The sequence below is a fragment of the Leptonychotes weddellii genome, chromosome 15 (assembly GCF_054177405.1).
Source record: "Leptonychotes weddellii isolate Sample4059 chromosome 15, ASM5417740v2, whole genome shotgun sequence".
NCBI lineage: Eukaryota > Metazoa > Chordata > Mammalia > Carnivora > Phocidae > Leptonychotes > Leptonychotes weddellii.
This window is the reverse complement of record NC_138383.1, coordinates 26,602,820-26,623,319: the sequence shown is the minus strand read 5'-3', so window position 1 is coordinate 26,623,319 and position 20,500 is coordinate 26,602,820. Positions and strand designations below refer to the sequence as shown.

General features: G+C 47.9%; 1 protein-coding gene and 1 long non-coding RNA gene across 2 annotated transcripts in view; one reads left to right on the top strand and one right to left on the bottom strand.

The window, feature by feature from the left end:
- Nucleotides 1–20,500, top strand: part of TRIM25 (tripartite motif containing 25) — a 664,486-nt gene that overhangs the window by 122,534 nt on the left and 521,452 nt on the right. The gene's annotated exons all lie outside the window — the stretch shown is intronic.
- On the bottom strand, nucleotides 5,631–12,304 carry LOC145717236 (uncharacterized). Its single transcript, XR_014140302.1, has 3 exons — nucleotides 12,144–12,304; nucleotides 7,099–7,308; nucleotides 5,631–6,618 (listed from the first exon to the last, which is right to left on the bottom strand). It is a non-coding gene; the product is annotated as an uncharacterized LOC145717236 (long non-coding RNA).

Sequence of the window (20,500 nt, the reverse complement as noted above, 5' to 3'; positions counted from 1 at the left end):
GGCTTTCATTTGTCAAACTAAAAATACTCCCTCCGGGAACCTCCTTTTGCCAGCGGGGGTATAAGGGGAATGGCGTTTCAGTGTCACTTCCTGACAGCGCCTCCTAATTGTTCAACGGCCAAGGAAGCGGAGATGGGGCTGCAGGAGCAAGGGGCCTCCGTCATTCTTGGGCCGGGGCCAGCCTGTTGCGCACCTTTCCCCTGCAGGCTGGCTTCTTTTTTGCCTCGCTCGAGGCTCCAGACAATAGCGTAGCAGCCTGCCACCCTGCCCAGTCCCCCCGGGGCTGCTGCGTTGTTCAGGTGAGGACTGTAGAACTCCAAGTTCATTTCCTTTGCCGCCAGAGGGGAGGGTGGGCTGGCACGGTTGGTACTTGCCTGCAAGGCTAGTCTACCTGTAAAGAGATGTAGAGCGTGACAGTAAAGGGGGAAAAATTAGCCCTGGCCTCCCAGGTAAAACAGCGGAACTGGAACTCCCCAAGTCCGACAATGGCAATGTTGGAAAGCCATCAAGATTTGTCCCTGCTGCCCTCCTTCCGTTTTCCATTCTGTCTCTCCTGACAGCCCCTTGGTCCTTAGGGCTGCTCCTGAGTCTATGACCTTGATTTGGCCCCAAACCTTGGCTCATCATACCTTGGGCCCCACTAGGGTGCCCACTTGTTCAGTGGGAATAGAGAATAGTGAAAACAAAGGAGCATGGACTTGGGATCCAAGCTTGGGTTTAAACTCTGGCACTACCCACCATCCAGCTACGTGAGCTTGAGCAAGGTGCCTCATCTCCGAGCCTCATTGACTCCTCTGTCATATCCATTGTACTGGCTATCGTGAAGGTTAGTCAGATGGTGCTTGGCATCGGATAGGACTGTGGTCTTATAAGTAGAGGAAGATCTCTCTCTCTCTCCTTCTCTCCCTCCCTCTCTATCACACGAGGAAACAAGGAGAAGGCAGCCCTCTGCAAGCTAGGAAGAGAGTCCTCACCAGAAACAACCCTGTGGACGCCTTGGTCTTGGACTTCCCATCCTCCCCGACTGTGCGAAAATACGTTGCTGTGTAAGCCCCCTAGTGTATAGCGTTCGCTAGCAGGGAGACCGTCTGAGCTGCCTGAAATGTGGCTCTGGGACAGGGGCACTGAGGCAGAGCCCGGGGGTCCCCGCAAGCCCTCGGTAATGTTTACTGAGCTACAGAGCAGTGATGGAGTCTCCGGGCAGAGGGAGAAGCCACACCCACCCTCACCTTGCAGGCAGGAAGCACCTGGCACGCTGCCCTTAAAATAAGAAACTCTACTTTCCACCCCGAACAGTGATTAACCCAGGCTCTGGAGTCAGACAAGCTGAGTTTGAACCTGAACTCTGCTGCAAGCCAGCTCTGTGACCGTAGCAAATTTAACTGACCTCTCTCGTCTCATCTCCTTGCCTGTCCCATGAATCACTGCTGCCACTTCCCAGCGGTGTAGGGTAAGTGTGATAATGTGTACATGGTGCATGTAGCCCAATGCTTCGCACGCAGTAGGCACTGGGTAGCTGCGGGCTGCTGCTAGTAATAATGTCACATAAAATTACTAATTACTAATAATTTTGCTCAGATGATTTGCTTCACCTGCTTAAGCTAGAAAGAAGACCATGCTTCTCTTATTATTTGAATTGAAACACTGTAGCCCCTGTGTCTCCATTAGAGGAAACGCCTTCTCTCTTTCCTGTGTCTCCCCTCCCACAATAGGCTACAGTTCCCGGAATGCTTATTTGTATCAGACCCCACCCCACTGGGGGTCTATCAGGGGCAGGTGTGCCTCCTGGAGGCAGGAGCTGGTGAAGGCTCTGGCCACCGTAAAGCCACCTCTGCCCAATAAGGTGTCCTCGCTGCAAGTCTCAGCTCTGGGTCTGGTTGGGGTCGCAACCCTCCTGTCCCCTCCCTTTGGAGAACTCCTTCTTGGTAGGCCCTTCATGTCTTTTCTGTTTAGATGACCTCACTATACAATGTCATCTTCAGAGGCTTGAATAACGTTGAATCCAAAAAACCCTACCAGTCTCCATCTGGATCTGCTGGTCCCCTAGGCAGATCTGCCCATCCCCTCACCAGAAGACTTGAGTTCCACCCATAAAGGATATTGGGGAAGGTGGCCTGGGACAAGCCTCCAACAGTCCTTCCCCGTGACAATAAAGTGCCTTACTTGCTTCATGTATCTTTATGCCGATGGGACTACTCCAGCGGTCCTTTTTACAACAGGCAGGTCTGCTCCAATAACAATGAAATTTCACATTTCATTGAATGTAAGATGTCGCAGTTTGTAAAAGAAAAATCATTAGTCAATGCATCACCAAGAAAGAAAAAACGCTTCCAATCACTTATGACACACCATCCTCTGAAAGACACATTGTGATTTCAGAGACGTTAAAAATGTGCAATCTCACGCATCTCAGAATCAGTCACATTGTTAAAATATTAGCTAATATTCCTTGAGGATTTACCATGCACTTGGCGCTTGTCCTAAGAGTTTTAAATGAATTGATTTATTTACTACTCAAAATGGCCTTATGAAGGAGAGGCTATTTTAATAATCCCACTCTCCAGATGAGAAAAGTCAGGCACATGCTGGTTACATAGCTTTGATGGCACACAGTTAGGGAGTAGCTGGATTCAAGCTTAGGCAGTCGAATGTCCCTCTTACCAGACATGAAACAATAGGAACTTTAACATAGGAGCTTCATGTCTCTGTCTTTGTCTCTGCCTCTCTCTTCCATACCCACACCCATGGGATTTGAAAGTCCTTCCTCTACTGGTTCCTTCAAATGCAATTAGAATTCCCACTTACATAGAAGATTGAGGAATTGGGGTCGGGATGATCCGGTAAACCCTCTTCAGAAGCGGGTTTTGGTGCTCAAGCCCCACTGGGGAGGAGAGGCATTCCTCCACCATGCATCCTAATAGGACCACCAGTGCACACAGGCTGCCCAGGAGATCTTTTTTTTTTTTTTTTAAAGATTTTATTTATTTATTTGAGAGAGAGAGAGAGAGAGCATGAGAGGGGGTAGGGTCAGAGGGAGAAGTGGACCTCCCACCGAGCAGGGAGCCCAATGCTGGACCCGATCCAGGGCCCCGGGATCATGACGTGAGCCAAAGGCAGCCGCTTAACTGACTGAGCCACCCAGGCGTCCCCAGGAGATCTTATCTAAAATAGAAATCTGGTTGAGCTCTTCTTCCTGGCTCTTTCCAATGGCCGTTGCTGAGCCTGGGATCCACTTATCCTTCACGAGCTGGCTTTCTCACGACGATGCTAGTAACATGGCCTGCCAGACCCTTTTGGAATGGCCTGAGCTGCTAGCAACAGAAAACCCAATTAAAAAACAACTTTGCCAAACAGAGCTTATTTTTAATTTTTTTCATTCTCTGCCCGCTGAGGGTCTAGAGGACAGCTCTGGTAGTGGCTCATGATGTCAACCACTCAACTCTTCTCTTAGTCCTGCCATCTTTGCCGGTTGCTATGTCTCCACTGCCGCCGGGCACTTTAGTCCCCTTCCGGTTAGAAGGGGGAGGGGCTCTGTCTTTTTATTTGGGAAAGGAAGCCCTTCCCAGGAGAGTTCTCGCAGCGACGCAGCCAGAATTGGGTCACATGTCTGTACACTCGGGCCCATTTCTGGCCAAGGGTAATGAGCTGACCGGGGCTGGAACGCACCTGTAGTGATGTGTCCGCTGGGACCGGGGAAGGTCTCCCCCTCCCCAGGATCAAGGGAACCCTGAGTTCAGCGGCCTGAACACGAACAAAAGCGGGAAGGATGGATGGCTGTCGGGGAAGGAGCAGGGAGTGTCCGCTACACGTCTCCTCACCCCTTCCTCGCCTCCCCTAACCTTCTCTGCCTCGCGCACCCCCACTGTTCTCCACATGCTTGGCCAGGGAAAAGAAGGTGGCCAAGCCGCATTCCCATCAGCCGGGTAGCCCCGCCCCCCGGAATGTGAGTCCTGGGAAGGGAGGGGCCCCCTCTGCTCTGCTCCCCACCTCATCCCCAGAGCTTAGCACGTGCCTGACGCGTCGTAGGCACCCAGTAAATACCGCAGTGAATGGATGAACGGATCCTGGCCCCGAGCCCATGGGCCTTGGCCGCTCTCTCAGGAATCAACACGGGAAGATCAGGCCTCCTGCCGCCACTGGCCCGTGCGCGCGCGCGCGCGTGAGCGTGTGAGAGTGTGCGTGCATGCACACTTACAGCTCCTCCCTGCCTCAGATTGAATTACTTAGGAACAGGCCTGCGCCAACCTGGCAGAGGCTGTGTTTAACACAACGGTTCCCACAATTTCCCAAATTCTTTTGATTTGGCAAAATCCAAAAATAAAACAAAGTCTCCCCCGCGCCCGCCCGCCGCGTCTTCTGCTCAGTGGGTCTCTGCAGCCCCATGCCCTGCTCGAGCAATGGGTTCCGCATGTTTGGGATGTGTCTCCAGAGCCTGCTCATCTGCCTTTCCTCCCTGCACATGCTTCTGCCCTAGACATGGCCTTCCTCCTGGCCTCTCCCTGGAGCTCGGCCTGCAGGTCCGGGCCTCAGCACTCCCGGGGCACTCAGGGCCTCTGTTCTGCATGGGCGCGCTCCCATCCTGCTTTCTGGGTTTCCTCCTCCAGGACATCTGTTGATGTAACTCTTTGACAAAGGAGTTGAGAGCATTTTCCCTCTTCAAGAATCCGATTGAGCCTAAGATGGATGCTACTAAAATGTCTTCAGCCTCTGGACTCTTAGTAAGCAGTGTGTGGTTGGCTCACTTCATGTAATTGGATTCTTAGACAGCAGGCTGTGCAAGCTTTTATCACTATTTTCTCATATGTGTCTAAGATTTCATGCAAATGAATTTGTGAGCTCCCTGTCTATCGAATTAGGGGTTTAGATTAGACTCTTTCTGAGGCTTCTTCCAACGTTGACTAGGTAGAATAGCAAGTGTATTATTTTTAAACTGGGGCTCAGAGGGGTTAAGGGAGAGGCTCAAGGTCACACAGCAAGTCAGTAACAGAACCAAAGCCTGAACTGAATCTCAATCTGGTGGGTGTCCCATGACACCATCCTGTCTTTCATGCTAGTTTCTCCATGAATGCCCAGTGGATCTAGGCACAGAACTCTCTCTCTCCAGGAAGTTTCCACCCATCTCCCAGCCCCTAAAATGTTAGCCAGGCAGGGTATGGTCTCCAGCCAATGTTGCGGTGACAGATGTCATGTGGATGGGTCTTGATGAAAAACAGCATCTGGAACTTGGAGCCTGGTGTAGGCAATGGCCTGGAACTCCCTCTGCACCCCCACCTTCCCAGCCCATGCCTCCTCTGTGTTCATTAAAGCAATCCCTTTCTCAATGCCTGGTGTTTTCTAATGTGTGAGCAAACACCAAGTACAGTACTCTACTGCTAAGGAAAGAAAGAGCCAAAGGCTAGGTATTGAGAGAAGAGGGTTCAAGGCCTGGCATGGCCACTTGCTAGATGTGGGGTTTCCTCACATCTCTTAATCTTTCGAGGTCTCAACCTTCTCTTCTGTAAATTGGGTGTCGGGGGGTATTGGACTAAATAGGCTTCAGGATCCCTTCTATCCCTAATTTGCTATAGTTTGTGTTTGTGACGGTATTTGATGTAGAAATGACACAAACATACATGGTCTCAGGAGCAGAACATTTTATATGCTGTTTGGAAACTTGGAAACACAGAAAGAGTCTATGAGGCGCAATCTGTGTGTAAGAACTCTAGCAGCATTGCTGGAGTGGGTCCTAGGAGAACTAGCAGTTTTGGAGTACTTACAACACGTCCAGCAATGAGCGGCAGCCATGCTCTTAACCACGGGGTTCCATTGCCTCTACTTTGCCTACTGACAGTGAATGTGCATCTGCAGGTCGTCCACCACATAATTGCCCAGAGTTTTTCAAAGTGTGGTCTGAGACGAAGTGCCTCAGAAGCTACTGGTGCGCTTATTAAAACTACAGGTTTCTAGACCTCTCTCCTGACCTCCTGAAGCCGATTCTCTGGGGAGGGTAACCTGGTAACGTATAATATCAAATTCTCCAGTGAATCTTATGCCCATTAAAGTTTACGACACACTCAACTAGGGAATGAATAGGTCTTTCATTAAATGGACTTGTCCATGAGCCTAGGAGATTCAGGGTGTGGTGGAAGTGTCCAGCAGGGAGCTGAGCATTATTATTACCTCACTGAGATACCTATGAAATATAGGTACTTTGCAGTCGTTTTCTGGCTATGGGCTTTATGTGGGCTTTAACATGAAGTCAGTCCTAGTGTTTCACTTTGCCAACACTAGGTCATGCTGCAGTTCCAAGCTTCCCCCCAGGGGAAGCTTGTCCGATGTGGATCTGTGCGGTGAGAGATGAGGAGCTGTACTCATCATTTATTGTCTCACAGTTTCTGTGGGTGAGGAATTCAAGAGTGACTTAGCTGGGTGATTCTGGCCCTGGCTCTCTCATGAGGTTGCAGTCAGGATATACTAGTGGGAGGCGCCGTCATCTGAGGGCTTGATCGGGGCTGGAGTATATACACTTCCGAGATGGCCCACTCACGTGTGCATTGTCAGGGGCATCATGTGGACGTCCTGACGGGTGGCCAGAGTGTCCCCATGACCTCTTATCCGGCTTTTCTCAGAGCAAAGGATCTAAAGGGGAATGAGCAAGCAGGTGCCTTTCATGACCTAGCATTCAAAACTGTCCACATACTTTCTTCTGTTCATTAAAATTGAGTCACTAAGTCTAGCTTACACTCAAGGGGTGGGAAATTGCCTTCCAATCCTTGAGGGGAAGAGTATTAAAGAAACTGTGGACATTTACAAAACAGCACAGTTCACCGTCTGGCCACAAACTATTTATATTCTTCCCATATGCAAAATACACTCACTCCTTCCCAAGGCCCCTAAGGTATCATGCCACCAGAGTATTCGGTTTGAATTCCAGAATTATTTCATCTCAACCCAGAGGCAATGAAGATCCTCAGGTGTAATTCCTTAAATTCGGCTCCTTAAGTATAGTTCCTCTCAAATATAAAGATCAGTGAATACACTCACTCAACATATAATGCTGGGGCAGGCAAAGGATAACCACTATAGACACGGGGGGAAACGAAGGTACACAGGACTCACCGGTCCATGGCAAGTCTGAAACATAGCTGGACAAATGTTGGAAGTTCTTTGACTAAAACTTGGTCTTCCTTGTGACTGGGAATGATTCTCCCTGGCTCTTTGCCCTTCCCTCTGGGGTCTTGGTGCTTCCTCTGAGTCATCCTTGCTTTTTCATGAAAGGTAGTCTTGTTTGTAGCCGTGTAGTTTTCTTAGACTGTTTCCTGCCAGAATCTGGAGGGAGAGGTTCACGGGTCATTTTCATTTTGCAGTGTTTCTGCCCCTTTCAGTCCAGGCTGACTGTGTTTCTACAAGTATCATCTTCTTAAAAATTTTCTGAAGCTCTGGTGAACAATATTGGGTTCACTCCATTAGACAAAGGCCACACCCAGAAATCTCTTTGAGATAAGCCTGTGGGTTTCTGCTGAAATGGCTGAGACAACATCTGTAAGCTTAGAAGCTCTATTGTTTAATGGAGAGTATCTGCGAGGCACACATTTCTACTTTTTAGGGGGGATTTTTGTCTGACTGAACAGCCCTCTGAGCTACCACCTTAGATCTTCCTGAGGGTTTTACAAAGGGCTTTATTGCCACTCCCTTGGATTCATCTTCTGCATGTTTTCCTTGCAGTTCCCTGGAATTGATCATTGTATGGAAGACATGTCTCTCTCTCTTTTTCTTTTTTTTTTTCTTTTTTGAAAGTGGGCTCCACGCCCAGTGTGGGGCTTCAACTCATGACCCTGAGATCAAGAGTCGCATGCTCTACCGACTGAGCAACCCAGGCATCCCTGGAAGACATTTCTTAATTTTAGCATTGTTCGCCATCCTGAGAGGTTGAAACATTTCAAGACTATCAAGCCCTGGCTCTTTCAGTGCTTAGTGGTTTTTTCCTTGAGCCTGTCTGCCTCCTCTCACATTTTATTATAAACAACAAGAAGAAACCAGGTGGCAACTTGACACATAGCTTAGAAATCTCCTTAGTTAGACCCAGTTCATTAGGTACGTTTTCTTTCCACATACTTGTGGGTGACAGCGTTGCTAAACTTTCTGCCACTATACAACAAGGATCCCCCATTCCTTCACCTTTCAATAAGATTTTCCTGACTCTTCTGTATGCCCTCACCTGCAGCCTCCTCAAAGGTCATCATGCCTCTGCCAACAGTTTTGTCAAATCCCTTCAAGTTTTCACTAAAACTCTGCTCAGAATCCTTCCAACCTTCTGCTTCCTGCTTGCTTCTAAAGCCTCTCCTGCATTTTTAGTATGGCAACATCTCACTTCTGGTGCTAAAATCTGTAGCAGTTATCTTTTGCTGTATAAAAAATTACCCCCAAACTTCACAGTTTGAAACAACATTTTTTTCTCACTAGTTTCTAAGGGCCAGGAATGGCCTTGCCTGATGCTTCTGTCCCAGGGCCCCTAGTGAGGTCTCTCGGGGTCTCTCAGGCATGGAGGAACCACTTCTAAGATAACTCATTCACATGGATGTTGGTTGAAGGCATCCGTTCCTCACCACATGGACTTCTCTGCAGATTTCCTAAAGAGTCCTCATAACATGGCAGCTGGTTTCCCCTGGACTGAGCGATTCAGAGAGAGAGCAGAGAAGAAACTGCAGTGCCTTAGAAGTGACATGCCATACTTCTGTCACATTCTATTAGTCACACAGAACAACCCTGCTACAATGTAGGAGGGGACTACTCAAAGGTGTGAATACCAGGAAGTGGGAAGTCATTGGGAACCATCCTGAAGCTGGCTACCATGTACCTCCGTTGACTCATCTCTCTGCATAAGCAAAATACTGCTGTGTGTTGCACTATGAGAAGGGGAGGGAGATCTATTTTTGTTATGCTTTGTGACGGAAGCCCTAACTTCGTATACAATTTCAGCAACATTAGTTCTTTTTATATTTACTCAAATAATCTGTCATTTCCTGAGACCTAGGCACGAGACTATGAGGGAGGCTGGCCTGGAGACAAATCCAAGAGGCAGATGCTATGCTAGTCAGACCCTCCCTTCCTTTGAACATGAGGATTTGTTTAAGCTCTGCTCCTCTGCCCAACTCCCTGTTCTCTTAGGGTGAGTTATTTCTTAGGAGTCCCCCTCAGCTTCTCATGTAAATAAGTAAACTCTTGGTGGGACTCCAGAACATCTTGGAGACATATCTGAGTCCCTAGCTAACACATCTAGCCTAGGCTTAGGCTGGGACATTACTAAAAGGTCAAGAATCGGGATAATGGGGTGCCTGGGTGGCTCAGTCATTAAGCGTCTGCCTTCAGCTCAGGTCATGATCCCAGGGTCCTGGGATCGAGCTCCGCATCGGGCTCCCTACTCAGCGGGAAGCCTGCTTCTCCCTCTCCCACTCCCCCTGCTTGTGTTCCCTCTCTCGCTGTGTCTCTTTCTGTCAAATAAATAAATAACATTAAAAAAAAAAAAAGAAGAATTGGGATAGTGTAAGGTGACCTAGGAATGAAAGAGAGGCAGAACTGTCCTTGAAATGTTCTACACAGACCCATGATGGGGCTCTGACAGGGGCTCTGGGTACCTGTGGGTACAGAAGCCATGACATCCACAGTTAGCCAATAAGAATCAACTCTGACAGCAGCAAAGGTTTGGATAAGATTCTCTGGGCTGCCCTATACCGATCCCCTGCACCTGTATCCATTCCTCGGGTCCTTGTTCCTTTGTGACCTCCTCCCCCAGACTTAAGGTTTCTGATTTCTTTCTCAGCTCAGCCATTTCTTTCTGGAATAATCCTAGGTACTCTGTGAATGAATACACCTATTAATGACCCTGTGGCCCACTTTTGGTGCTGTTTTTCTGGATCTTGACCCAATTTCACTATGTACCATGATGAAACCTGATTACACTCTTGACCCAATTTTACTATGTACCATGATGAAACCTGATTACACTCTACCAGCACCTGTATGGCATAAAAAGGGGGTAATTCTAGATGTTCTGAAGAAATCTCAAGTCAAAATTCACCCTCCTTGGAGAGATGAGCACTGTTCTCCTGAGACATGATATGGAATTTTCTGAGTAGCGCTGATGTGACTTAATTGGAAAGTATTCTGTCTAGCACGTGGGTATCAGGTGTGATGAAGAACCTGCTAGTCGTCATCAGAACAATCAGTCACTACCTGCTTTTACTGAGTCCCTTGGAAATGAATGAAGGAGTGAGTAGATGTCTGGGCCACCAAAACTATTTGGATTTTTAATACCGTAGCTAAGAGACTGAATAACCTGAAGGCATAGGAAGCATGTTCACCTCTATTTCTCTCATTTCCTTTCCTCTCCTGAAAGTAGGGCTTTCAACTAGAAGGAATCAGGGTTCTTTAGAGTTAGTGAAATAAAACAGGGTTTGTTGCCTGGAACATCGGTTCATGATAACAGAAGGATGACCTGGGTGTGGAGTGTCTGTCATAAAAACCAAGAAGAACATGTACGAAGGAGACTTGCCTACCTGAAATATTTTGAATTAAAGGAGGGAAAAGAAATCTCTGATAAAATGAAATAAGTGATAGGAATGAATGAAAAAATTATTGTCTTGAACCAGAAGTCCTCTTAAGAAAGGTATTGTTTTGGGGCACTGGGTGGCTCAGTCGGTTAAGTGTCCATCTTCGGCTCAGGTTATGATCTCGGGGTCCTGGGATTGAGCCCCGTGTCGGGCTCTCTGCTCAGTGAGGAGTCTCCCTCTCCCTCTGTCCCTATCCCCCCACTTGTGCTCATTTTCTCTCTCTCTCTCTCTCTCAAATAAATAAATAAAAAATCTTTAAAAAAAAGAAAGGTATTGTTTTATTCAGGAAAATGCCGAGATAAGCAGTTTGGGATTGAAGGTATGACCCTATAGAGACAATATAGCCTGAGAGTCAAGGGGAAAAAAAAAGAACGAGCTAAAACTGTTAGTAACAAACAAAAATTGGTGACAAGTGGGAGAGAGCCGGGAAGATAATAGAAGGTAGAGAAGATGAGGTAAAGCATCATGGCAGGGCAGATGAAGGAGGGGTGCTCCATGATCATTTGGAGCATGTGTTTCTGCTGTGCTCATAAATGTCTTGTGTGAGTGCTGTCTTGTAGAAACCAAAGATAAGAACTTGGCTTTACTCCTTGGGTCAATGTGACATGGCAAGGGAAAGATGCAGACAAGAAGGCAGGATGATCCATAAACTGAATGCACAAGACATGAACATAAGCTCAGAGCCAGCCTCTTAGGCAGAAGTAAGAGGAAGCAGAGGTGCAGACAGGGAAGCAGAGATGCTTAAGAGGCTGTGCTTCAACACACAGGGAAACAAAGCAAGTTTGATATGTAATAGGAAGAGGCAAATATGATTTCAGAGAGGACACCATCTGGTGGGATGGTACTTTTCTGGCAGTGAAAGGGTGCTACTGGCTTAAAAGAAATAGAAATTCGTTTTTAAATATTATATTTATTTATTGGAGAGAGAGAACAAGCAGAGGGGAGAGGCAGAGGGAGAGGGAGAAGCAGAAGGAGAAGGAGAAGCAGCGGGTAGCCCGATGGGGGGCTTTATCCCAGGGATCTGGGATCATGACCTGAGCTGAAGGCAGATGCCCAACCGACTGAGCCACCCAGGCACCCCAAGAAATAGAAATTCTAATAAAGACAGGGAGGAGTGGCCCAGTATATGCAAGGAGTGGGAAAACAGATTAACTTGAGGGTGGTCAGAGTAGAAAATTTGGGTAATGAAATAATAAAAACGATAATGATTTCTGTTAACATTTGTTGTGTTTTTTTTTTCTATTGGTAGGCACCATCAAAGCATTTTGCATGCAGTGTCTCATTTAAGTTTCATTACAATCTTAAAAGGAAAAGCTATTATTTTTCCATATTATAGTTGGAAAAACCAATGATCAGAAAGATCAAGGAAGTTGTCCAAGGCCACCCACATAGAAAACGGAGGGAGAATCCAGACCTGAGAAGTCTGCAGAGTCTACACTCTTGTGGACATGTGAACCTGGACTAACAGACGGTACAGGTGTTTTAAAAAAGAATTCTGATTCCCTATCTAGTGCAGACACAAAGGCAAAGAAATCAGGAGGGCTGCCAACTTACCAGTCATTTGCTGGGCATGCGGGTCTTAGTGTCCTAAATGTCCAATGTCTGACAAAAGCCTTTTCACTCTGCAGAGCAAATAACATCATCTTTGAAAAGACTAAGGAGATAAGGAAGAAAACTGTCCCCTTGCATTTTGTGCACAGGGGGATGAACTTACTGATCTTATGAGTATTATTGAAACCTTGGGAGAAAGAGCTTACGTCATCATGGAGGCTGTGATAGTGAAGGAGGAGGGCGTTGGCCCCAGTTAAACATGTGCCCCAGACGTTGGGAGGGTAAACATGTTAGTCAGAGCACTTTTCACTGGCAGTTGAAGGAAGAGAGTAAATTGGCCCTTGCAACTGGGAAGCTGCTGGCTCTAGTCAGGATCTCAAACAAGGCAATTAAGACTACTTTCTCTTTCTTGCCTCATCCTTTAGTTCCCCCCCTCCCCCCACTTTTTTTTTTTTTCGGCATCTGTAGACAGGTGGGAAGGTAGCTGTCTATAAATTCAGATTTATATCTTCTTAGTTGAGCTACCCAGATGGAAAAGTGCCTTTTATCTTTCTCAATCTCTCTTTTTCAACCAAAGCAAGATCTCTAATTGGCCTTGCTGGGCCTCATGCCCACGTCTGGATTAATCACGATTGCAAGGTGGATCCCATACTATGGCTGACCCAGCCGCGGTCACTCTTTCACCCAGTGATGGAGGTGGGGTTGGGTATGGTCTGTGGGGAGCAGTTCCACAAAGGAAATAGGGTCCCTGGGACAACAGTAGTGATGTCCAACACAACACATTCTAAATGTTCACAGAAAAGCCTGGTCCAGTAGCCAATGATTTCATCAAGAAAGGAAGAATGTTCCTAGAAAAGCCATTATAGCACTGCAGTCAGAACTGATCCCAATGAGAAGAAAAGGCAACGGGGTGCGGGGAAATGACCAAAGCCATACTGAAGCCATGCAGGTTGCTCTAGGGTGGGCTCTGGCTTTAAAAAGACACATGACCAACAGGACCCTGAGGATGAGTGCCAAAGAGTAGATGGGTTTGTGGGAAGAGTGACGGCGAGGCTAAGGTTCAGAATAAGTTCAGATTTAAAAAGGGAGACATTCAGGGGGGCCTGGCTGGCTCAGTGGGTTGAACGTCTGACTCTTGGTTTCTGCTCAGGTCAAGATCTCAGGGTCGTGAGATGGAGTCCCACGTCGGGCTCCATGATCAGTGGGGGAGTCTGCTTGAGAGTCTCTCTCTCTTTGCCCCTTCCCCCACTCTCTCTCTCTCTCAGATAAATAAATCAATCTTAAAAAAATAATAAAGAGGGAGACATTCTAAGATCAATAAAAGGCCTTTGGACTCTGTTTGTAACAGGCAAAAAAGGGCAAGTGTAGACCCATTGTTTGGGCAAAAGGAAATAATGTTATATAAAAAAGCGAAGTATAATGGAAGTTGAAAATATAATTTTTCTATCAAGGGTATCAAATCAGAAAGGGCAGAACAAACAATATATAGAGATTTGAAGCCCATGGAGAGAAGGTGATAATCAGTTCAATGGTCACTTCCTCCCACCTTGCTGGCAGATGGATGATTCTTTAAGTGTGGGTATCCCCCCATCATGTCTGAGGGGAAATTCTGAGTAGTCCAAACAATCCCTGTGGTTCCATTCCGCTCATCACTGATTGGCTTAATGACAGGCAAGAGACTTAATTCTGACCAATGAGAGGTGAGGACTGGTCTGTCAAGGTTTCTGAAAATGTGTCCTTGCTTCTGAAAAGAGATATGGAACGAACAGTCCTTCTTTCACTGCTGGGCATTGTTGTGTTTGCGTAGGCTCATTGGAAATGCAAAAACCACCTTGTGACCATGAGGGAATTAAATGGACACCCTGACGATGGCCGAGTAGGTTAGAGAGGTATCCTTGAAGACGAAATCGAACTACTGGAGTAACCAATCCTGAAGGCCCTCTACTTAGCCCTTCTCATTTTATGAGATAATCAAATTTTCCTTATTGGTTAAGCCAGTAAAACCTGGGTTTTCTGTTCCTGCCGCCCAAGGCATCCTGACTGGCTCAGAGCTCAAGAAAGATGAGAAGATTAGATAGGAAGGGGACAAGGAGCTGATTCAAGTGGGTCTAAGTATCTGACCCAGTGACTCACATCCCGAGGTGTGGAAAGAACTTTCCGGTGGGGGTAGGGGGGGCCACTGTCAATAACTTTTAAGTAATTTTGTGGAGAATAGAAGGTGGTGCCAGGATCAGGAACTGGGCAGAGATTATCCTGATTTTTATAAAGGGGAAGAAAGATTGTTTCTGGACACTCTAGACAAATAAGTTTGAGGTAGATCCTTGACAACAGGGAAGCAGGACGGATTAAGAAGCAGATGGTGGGTGAGCATTTAGGAAGGAATGCCGTGGTCAGTTAAAAGCAAAATGACTTCACTGAGTACAAGTTATTCCAAACTAACCTCATTTCCTCTTGATAAGGTTACTATGTTTGTGAATCAGGTGTATGCCATAAACATTGCAGGTCTTGATTTCAGCTTAGGGTTAACAGTTCCTCTCATGGTTTCCTTGTGGCTAACATGGTGACATGTGGGTTGGATGAGAGTCGAGGTTTTATGTATTTGCAGCTGGCTCAACAGCTGAATCCAAAGAGTGTTGAGTATTGGATGGATGTCACAGCCCATGTGCTAAATTCAGTTGGGGTGGTAGGGAAAGAAGTCGTACATTGGCCTGAGCTTGTCTGGGAGCGGAAGTCTGACACTCTGGGTGCAAGAGCCCCGGGAAGAGCAAGACAAGTGCCAGCAAAGCCTGAGCCTGTTGCCCAGGGACCGTGGGTGAAGCTGAGAGGATCAGGTGGATACTGGATGGGGCAGAAATGAAAAGAAGGGTCATCAGGAAAACCTAGAGAGGGGGATGTATATAAAGAGACTGGTTTCAGGAGGGAGGAATGAGAAGGCAGAAGCAGGTGGGGAGGCTGAGGGAGAGTAGGGCAGTCCTGTGGGTTCACATGTATAGACCTCTGCTCCATGCTCCATGTCCTCGTTCTTGGAGGGGCCCTGTGCAACTCATGACAATGGATGTCAACCTCCAGAGAGGTTCCTTGTGGAGTGCCAAGGGCTCTATCCTTGATCCTGTCTGATTTATCACTCGATGAAAACTCAGGAGGTATACTGATCAAAGGTGTAGATGTCACAAATCTGAGAGGGAGAGTTAATACCAGAGGTGACAGAATGAGGACCTGGAGTGATCCTGACAGGTTGGAATGCTGGGTCAAAAACAATAAGATACAATTTAACAGGCCTAAATGTAAAGTCTGGAATTTATGTGCAAAAAACAAATGGCAAAAACATAGAGTGGGGGAGATTGCCTTGGCAGGAAGTCTTGTGAAAACTATCTGAGGCTTTTAAATGACCACCAGCTCAGAATAAGCCAACAGTGTGATGTGATTGTTAACAATCCAACACGATGTTGAGCTAGAAGAATGAATAGAAATCCAGTACTCTTGGGAAGGAGTGGGCTCATTATATTCTTGGTCAGATGACACCTGGGGTGTCATGTTCACTTTTGGGCATGAGATTCTGAGAAGGGCATTGACAAATTAGAGTGTACTCAAAGATGGGATAAGACGGCGCAAGTTCCAGAAATTATTTGATGTGAGGAGAGGTTGAAGGATCAGAGAACATTCTGCCTAGAGAAGCAAAAACAAGAGGATCTGTGTCACTGAGGAAGAATTTGGTCCATTCTCTGAGGTAGGACAAAAACTAAGGAGTGGAAGATAATGGGGAAGCCCATTTACATTCAGATAAAGAGACCTTTCCCAATTATTATAATCAAGAGAAATAATGACCGTGGTATAACACAAGTTTCAAAAACATGAGCTCATTGGTGAGGTGAGCGATTGTTTCATAGACAAGGTCACTGTTTGAAATGATCAAGGAATTGTATACTAATCTATCCCCAGTGCCCAGAATGTTCCCCTGGTAAATATTTGTTGAATGAGTGAGATCGTAGAGAGGTCGAATGTCTTTCCTGAAGACACACAGATGGATTCTTGACTCCATGACATGCCTCACAGCACCTCGCAGAAGCCACGGGCTGCCTTGGGAAGTCGAGGTGTTCTCGTCATCAGAGACCACCTGAACTCTGGCTGGCATGCATTAGAGGGCTTTCTGGTGAGGGGCGACAAGGGTGGGGGGAGGGCAGAGGACCTCAAAACCCCTTCCAATTCAGAGGTTTCATGCAGAATATTCCTAATTCAAAGAACACTAACTTTCTGCTGGAGAACACATGCAAGGCGTGGACTCTGTCTTCACACAACCCCAGCCAGCCCGCGGTCGATCCTATCTTCCCCTGGAAACCTTTTAGCTGCTCTCCCTATAGATCCCTATCTTGGGCGGGTATATCCAGTGCTTCTATATCCAGACACCCAGGGTAAAATGTACATATACGAAGGCTCAGGGAAGATGGAATTTCAGCTCACTGAACTGCCCGAGGTATGCTTTCGATTTCTGATTTTGCTGCCAACCTCTCTAAAAAGTGTGAGAGTCTTCTTTGCTCCTTCAGTAAGGGAGGAGAGAGTCCTTGCCTGCAGAATGAGAATTTGCAGGAATGGAGGCCCGTGATCAACCTTAGGTGAATCCAAATAGGTGCTCTTTCTATATGGACCCCCAGGATGGACCAAGGGAAGTGTTTAATCCTCTTCATTTCTGTATAAATTATGATACGCCTGGAAAGTCCTCACCATCTTTAATGGCGATGGGGGTTAGGTGATTGGGTTGAGGGCGATGAAATCGACAATATCCGCTGACGCTTGTGTTCAGTTCTCTCTCCTCCGAGAAAGGTGCAGAAGGAGCCTGCGGTGAGCGGGGGCTCCTGGGCCACCACCTGGGACTGGACCCACGCAGGCTTGGCTGCCTGTCTTCCAGCCTTTTGTGCTAGTAAGTGGTGTCCACCGTCTCCACTAGGTGGAGAAAAAGAGCGGTTGCAAAATGTACAAAGCCGCAAATCAAAAACACAGCTCAAAGAGTAAAATCCAATTCTAAATGGAACTCGAAAACTTGAGAAGTAATTTAAGGGAACCACATTAAATACTAGAATGTTTAATGGGGCCCATGTGTCCTGAGCAGAGAAAGAGAGTGCGAGAAATGGAACAGAGGAAATCAGGGAGACAATATGTCTGTGCAACTTGTTCTAATTAGGGGCACAGCGCTGCTGAGGATCATTCATTATAATTTGGTTAAATCTTCAGCATGGCCAAGGCACCTCTGCTGAGTGGTGTAAAACAAAGGGCTCCGTCGTAAACGGGGTGAGCCTCTCTCCGTTGGAGGTTAACGCCAGTCACTCGGGAGGGCCAGGGCCGTACATCACTCTCCTGCCAGCTCTTCTTTATGACTCCAGCGCTGGGCTCCAGCTAGCAGATGTCTGCAAACTTCGGGGAGGAGAGGGAGGGGCGCGGGGGGGGGGGCGGGGGCGGGGGCCCCCGGCGTTCATTGTCTCCAACTTGTCTGTCGCTTAATTCAGTATCTCTGTCTGCCGCTGGAGCGGGATGGGAAGAGTTCAAAGGAGGAAATCAAAACAATCCATAGATCAGAGCTTGGGAGTGATCTGTGTGGCACCCAGAAATCACCGGCACTCCTCCGGCTCCGCTTTGAAATGTGGATGGCCGCGGGGATTTAGAGGGCCCCGCTGGCGCTCACGCCAGCCACACGTGGACCGCTTACTGGGGGGTTATTTTTTAAAAAGGGGGGAAGGTAGCCAGGCCCTCGAAAGGGTCCAGGTGGTGTGGGGTCAGGTTCAGGTTTGTCCCGGGCCAGAGGCGTTCTTTCTAGTTCCGCGAGCTAGAGGGCATTGGGGCGGGGCGGGGGGTGGGGGTGGGGAGGGGGCGGTGGTACGAAGGACCCGAGAGGAGGTTGATGCCCCAATCCCAGGCATCCGTGTTTTGGGTTTTGGACATGGCAGCTCCGTCCACTTGGCATGCCTGCCCAACCTAGGCCTCCCGCCAAGCTCTTAAATTTGGGAGGGTGCCGTTGGTGTGCTTTATGCTCTTTCCTTGTCCCGCATCACCTAGCCAACCAGCTGACTTGCTGGGGCATAGACAGGGCCTCTGCTAGCCTCTAGGGCATCTTTAGGGGCAGGGTGGCCCCTGCAGATAAGGGCAGAGCTTGGCCCCATGGATGGTGCTTTCTTCTGACCCCATAGAGCTTTGAGCTGGGCATTCAGCTTGTCGATCAAAACACACGGTGAGTTTTCCCCCCTGCTTGACCCTCCCACCGGGTGTGTGTACCAAACACAAACCGCACATCCTTAATCACCAGCATGGGCGTGGACAGACCACCAGTCCAGGGCATCTTCCCAGCCATGCTTGTGGGGTTGGCTCCAGATTAAGTCTACCAACAAGCATTCCTGGGTGTTAGATCCTGTGTTGGGCATTCATTGGGTCTGTTTTATCCTGGTGAGGAAGAGCTGCGTTTCCTGGCTTCTCCATCCTTAGGTGGGGATTCACTGGCACCTGGATGCTACTGACCAGGGTGGGGACCAAGGGAGAGAGTGGGTGAGTTGAGGTGATCTGCCCCGTGACTAGCAAAAAACAAAGGCACCATAACTCCTAAAGGTAGAACGAATGCTCCCCTCCATGTTTCGAACTCCCCAGGTGGGCTAGATGCCTCCGCTCTGTGTTGTGTATTTGTCTGTTCACTTGTCTGACACCCGCACTGGGCTATAAACTCTGCATGGGCAGGGGCTGTGCAACTCCTGTCCACTGTGAAAGCCAGATACCCTCCCTGGCGCCGGGTTCAGCAAGTCCTTGCTTCTTCACATGCAAAGGAAAGCACATTCTCCTGCCTTGGCTCTGATTGCTGTATAATTGTAATTTAATTTATGGATCATTTATTGAGCATCTGTTATGCTGGCACTGTGCTATGTGCTCGGGTCACAAAGATTATTAAAATCACTGCCTAACCCTAGAGAATTCACACTCAAGGGTAAAGTGGGCTGCGAGCTGTAGGGAGAGCAGACAAAGATGCTGCTACGTTGCAACGTGGTTAAGTCCAAGAATGCTTATGCACCAGCTACGGTGAGGTCCCCAAGAAGGGACTGATCCAGCTTGAGAACTCTGGCAGCACCCCTGAAGGGCCTCTGAGTCGGGCTGATTCCGTGCTCAAGCACAGAGTGGCATCCTGCCTGCAAAATGGTGTGAGTGCTGTGTGTGTCACAATCAGACCGACACGGAGACCCCAAATGCCCTGATACCATAGGACTTGTTGGCGTTCTCTGCAGACTCTCAGGGTTCTTTGTTAACCAAACCCCAAAGCGACTCTGGTTCTTGAAAGGCAGACCAGGACATGAACCACTGGGGGCTGGATTAGCTAGAAAGCCTGATTCACAGGTATCTCTGGGGAGGAACTTGGTAAGTGTTTTCCTGACACTCCAGTTGAGTGTCAACAGAAAGACTTTAACTGTTCCTCCTTTCCCATCTCTCAGGCCCCTGGTTGGTCCCATCTTGGGCGTGTTCTATAGGAGAATGAAGGCATGAGCACTTGTGTATGCTCCCATATAACTGCATGCAGGACTGTGCAGGGGGCAAGGAACAGAGGACAGGAGTGAGGAGTTCTGTGCTCAAGTTCACCCTCATCTGCCTGACCTTGATCCAGTTATTCTGAACCTCGGGATCTCGATCTTCTCTTCTGCCAAGTGGGGCGCTTTAAACAGACCAGGTGGGGTCCATCAGGGAAGTGTTCATGGAGGAAATAAATGCTAATCTGTGTCCTAGTTGAAAACCTCCTGGCCGGGGCGAGCCAGGACAGCATCTTGCAGGGGTGTGGCAAGCCAGACCCACTCAGAGCTTTTCGGGACAGACATGCTGGCCACGAGTTGTCATGAACAGCCCTCACCTGGTCTGACTTCATGTCTTTCCCCTTAGAGTGTAAGGGATCCATTCACGTAGTCCTCTAACATATAGTAAGCACCTACTGTATGCCAGGCACAATGCTGGGCATGGAGGAAACAAGGATGAGAAAGATGTGGTTTCCATCCTGTACAAACCCACAGACCCAGGCATGAGACAGTTACGTCAACAGATAAGCAGGAACTTTCACACATTTGCATATTATTTGTCGCATCTCATTGTGAAATTGCTCCAGGATAGGTAGAGTTGAGGGGAGTGGAGAGTGCCGGCTCCAAAGTCAGGCTCTCTGGATTCATAGCCCGGCATCACCTGCTGCTGCCAACTGAGTTTGGGCAATACACATTCATCTCTATGAGCCTTGGTTCCTTCATAAATGGGAGCTCATAATTATGTCCCCTTCAAAGGGCTGATGTGAGCATTAAATCAGATAATGCATGAAAGATACCTAGTATGCAATAAATGCTCAATAAATGTTAGCA